This window comes from Lygodium microphyllum, chromosome 29 (assembly GCF_053477565.2).
Source record: "Lygodium microphyllum isolate KBCC chromosome 29, Lygodium_microphyllum_v1.1.10, whole genome shotgun sequence".
NCBI classification, from domain to species: domain Eukaryota; kingdom Viridiplantae; phylum Streptophyta; class Polypodiopsida; order Schizaeales; family Lygodiaceae; genus Lygodium; species Lygodium microphyllum.
In genome coordinates this window covers 15,038,050-15,042,901 of record NC_141163.1, presented here as the reverse complement: position 1 = coordinate 15,042,901, position 4,852 = coordinate 15,038,050, and positions in this window count along the sequence as shown.

Genomic DNA, 4,852 nt, shown 5'->3' with positions numbered 1-4,852 from the left:
GGCTGCCATTGAAGCTCGAGTTGAAGCTCTTCAAATACGGGTTGAAGAGAATATTGGACAAGCTCCAATGCCTTTGCTCTGATACCAGTTGAAAGGGAAGTAGAACCTAGGAGGAAAAAGCTTGGCGGTGAGAGCTATGGTGGATGGAGAGCAAGAGCAAGAGCAAGAGCAAGAGAGAGAGAGAAACTCAAAGTGGGAACTCCAACAACCACAATGTGTGGCCATGCCTTCCTTTATTCAAAATGCCACTAAAAGAATAAAGAATAAGTGACTGTGATCAGCGCCCGCCACCTGCAGTGTGTAGTGGCGGGTACTGTCAGTGTAGTAAAGTGTAGTAATACACGAGCGGCTAGGCGGAGGCGCCTTTACCCCCAACACAAGCTGCATGGGAGGAGTATCTACCATTGCTTGACCATGTGCACAATAATATGGTCTACACCTCTACCAAAAGTGGATTCCATTTGAGATAGTTTATGGGTCATCGGTTAGCAATGCCTTCGACCATGCTTTGGAGACCTCTACCATGAATTATGTAGCAAATCAAATGATTATGGATATGGATTGGTCATTGAAATAAGTTTGGAAGAGTATCCAATTGGTGCAAGGACAACAAAATAATCATGGTACAATTAGAGTTCCTTATTTTCCTATTAGTTTGTGGGCAAAAGAGATTAGATAATGCTAACTTGATGGCAAGGTAATAGGATAAACACTTTCCAAATCCACTACTTAACTTAGAATCGTGATTAAACATGATGTTCTTTGGCGAGTCATGCTATTAGAAGATCTCTTTGGTGAAAAGCCATGCAATCTCTACTACACCCATTGCATTTTTGTATCTCTGGACCAAATTCAAGATTGGCCTCATAGAGCTCCATAGAATGAAGAAATCTGACTCCATTGAAGTAACCATCATCATTGCATTTGATCTTTGTCTTGATCCATCCGCTTCTTCATTCTTCTTTCTAGCACATAATCTCAAAAGTGAATCGGGACAAGAACTGCCACTAATGCAACTACCAAGGAGTCATATCATGCTATGATGATTGAGAGAGAAGATAGCACAATGCTTGTTGTTGTTGATCAAACTTGACACAAAAAGCCTACCTAATCAAATAATATCTCCACTTCTTTAAGGCATGCACAATGATAAATATTTCTGTATCATAGGTGGAATAAGTCAAGTTAGCTACCTTAAGCTTTTGACTTTCATAAGCCACTAGATGGTTGTGCTACTGCAACATTTCTCCTACACCATGACTATTGGCATCACAAATAACCACAAAAGGTTCATTTAGATCCATAAATCCCACGATAGGACCTGAATATTACATAGTCTTCAACTCCTTGAAAGTGTGGTCCATCTCTCATGTCCATGTCCATTGGAACTCTTGTCGTGTGACATTTGTAAGAGGCAGTGTCATACATAGTGCTCCATGAAGTTATGACACTAATAATCCCAAAAACATATGTATCTTTGACACATCTTTAGGACAATGCAACTCCATGATTTCCTTAACCTTTTGAGGATCCATCAAAATCATCATGGGCAGAAATGATGTGCCACAAATAAGAGATCAACATCATATAGAATTCACACTTCTTCCTCTTCAAGAAAGCTTATTCTCTTGCAACAATTGTAGGACCCTTTGCAAGTGATCATAATGCTCCTCCTGAGACTTCCTATAGACCAATATATTGTTGATGAAAACAATAACACACTTCCAAATAAGAGGATGCAACCCCCAATCCATGAGTCTAGAAGGGTAACTAGTTGCATTGGACAACTCAAAAAAGGAAATGCCACAAACTCAAACAATCCAAACGAATTTCAAAATGCTATCCTTGGAATGTCTTTTAGAGCATTTGAGGTGATAAGTAGACTAAAAATCTAGCAAATCATTGAGCATGCTATAGCTAATCCAATAGCTCATCTATTCATGGAAAGGGAAACTTGTTTTTGATGATGAGCTTATTGCGAGCTTTGTATCCACACACACATGAGTGACTCCCATCCTTCTTTTTGACCAATAAAACCAAATCATCAAACAAGACCAATCCCTTGTGCTTAAAGGACTCCCATAATGCAAATGTAGTCAACTAGAGTAAAGTGTTGAAGAGTAGCTAAATGCAACTAAGCCCAAGTGCTGGCTACATGTGATAGGTTCAACTCCCACCATAAAGTTACTCCATCTTGAAGACCCTTTTCTACATGTAGAATCTTAAGTCCCTCCATTTGCCACACTAAGGAAAGCGCAATAAGAAAGAAAGAGAACCAAAAGTAAGATAGAACGGATCCCTAAATTTGTATTACAACAATAAAATAGAAACTTGAGGGAAATCGTATAATTGACTACCAAAATCAACCGACTCCTTTCAATTGTCACCTTTTTAAGAAAAAAATCCCACTAATGCTTAACATTTGTCAAATCACCAACATTTAAAGTTTCATTTTTTGAAAAACAAATATCGTTTTAGCCTTCACAAATTATGGTGACTACCACCACCTTCACCAAGTCGCAAATCTATTGCCCATGATCTGTTGGTGATGAATTTGGAAAGATGAATGAGAATGTAGAAAGGTGCAACTCACATAAAGGCATCTCAAGCTATTTGAAGCTTTGGCCAATTGTCCCAATCCTAGTATCCTATGTGCATCCAAACTTGACTCTCTCTCTCTCTCTCTCTCTCTCTCTCTCTCTCTCTCTCTCTCTCTCTCTCTCTCTCTCTCTCTCTCTCTCTCTCTCTCTCTCTCTCTCTCTCTCTCTCTCTCTCTCTCTCTCTCTCTCTCTCATATCACCTTTTGTCTTGTTATTGGAAAAATATGTGCTTCGATCAACCCTACGTCAATTCAAAGTCACAAATAGTTGGTAAGTTTTTTCCCATAAGGGATCATGTTTCATGAAATATAGTGTAATTTAATGTATCTATATTCTTATTTTGTTTATATTTCTACTCTTCTCAAGGGAAAAGATGAGATGTACATGAGTATAGTTCTAGGAAGAACATATGCATACAACAATTAGAAAATTTGAAGAGCAATACTTTGTCTTATCGTTACATTTAGAGATGCACAAACCCATGCATTGTGATATGATATTAGCCACAAAAGTGTGACCTTACTAGCTAGTGGGACCATTGCAAATTATGTCCTTGAAAGAGTAAAATTTGGGTTACACCAAAGGTGGGTAGGGGAGTGGGAGTGAGTCAACTCTACTTCTATTTGCTTGCAAAGAGCGACCATGGGGGCTACAGGGTTTGTTTAACCCCAATAGAACTTGAAACCCTAGAGGGCGAGGGCATAGGCTTCTTCAATGGTAGCCGCATAAAGAAGTACTCCCCCCCCCCCCCCCCCCCCCAACCAAAGCCTTCGATTTGGAAGCATTCTGTCCTTTCAACTGTTCCTCTTGGTCCAAGACCATAGGAACCAACTCTTCTCACCAAAGAGTTGACTCCTACCCTGATGCAATAAGAGTGGAATAAAAGATACTGAATCGTGGTGGTAACTAGGACAACAAAGTGATCGCCATGTCTTTGGAGGAAATAGGCTTCCCCACATTTTGAACCTACATCTGAAGCTACCAAAGCTTGTTGATACCTATTTTTAGAGAAGAGATAGGCTTGTATTTAAAGGGGAAAAAAACTTTAATATTACCTTTGGGAATATCAGATAATCATCCTATACCTTCCTCTCCCTCCCCAGCCTACTTATTAGCATTTTTTACATCTTCTGAAAGCAATTCAAATATACCTTTGCCATACACCAATAAGAAGAGAAAAAACAATCTCATATCTTTACCCTCACCAACCAATACTTCAAAGAAGCAAAAGTGCAACATGGCTGATCCAAACAACCCAAGCACAAAGGTACTACATGATGGAGCTTGTACATCTATGGATATCATGTTTAGATGTCAAGCTCTACATGAACTGGCATCCACTACATGCCTTGGTGATATGGCATGATATTATTCATTGGCATGTTAGGTGACTGACATGAGGATACACTAGTGATTTTACAGTTAACACCATATTGGGGAATATAGGAATTTCCCACAAGTTTGGGACACGTGGTCAAATATTTAGATTTGTCATAACTTGAACATTGTAACTCCAAATCGAGTGCTCTATAGCTCAATAGATTCCATTTTTCAAGCGCTTTCCAATTATAGGTCACATCATATGGTTTTGAGAAACTTATGGGCATGTTATCTAGGTGCCACCTTTTTAGTCTTCAAAAAATGGAAATTGGGAGATTTTCGAACTCTCTAATATTGTGTTAATTGGAGTACACCCATGTAGTCCATCCTTAGTTATGGCACATTTATTATGCCACCTCTTCTTTCCTAGTGGATTCACACTTAGTGACCCATGTACATATGCTATGGTATTTTCATATTAGTCTTTTATCATGTTGTAGACTTAATTCTTTTGGGTGAAGAAGAAGATAGAAGAAGAAGAAGATTTCAACCCTACCTCTTTGTGTTCTCAAGTCTCCATTGCTTTTGTGTATGTGTGCTCTTGGGTGCTTCACCTCTCCTCCCTCTTGTCTATTTTCATGGTATCGAGGTATCCCATGGTTACATGGAGATGGATTGAAGGCTGAGATGAAGACGTTGGAGCATGGAAGCAGGTAAGCAAGCAATGGCTTAGAAGCTCTTCCAGCTTGCCCAATTTGCCTTAGGTTATAATTGCAGGAGGCTTCTGAGGTTAGCAGGGCTGCAATCTTCCAATTGCAGTGAAACTTGGTGAGCAAGAAGAATAGTATATATACTACAGATTAACCCTTTAGGGCTTTCTTGTTGTGATTTTTGGCATCTGTGGGCCTCCATTTAGACCTGCACCCGACAAT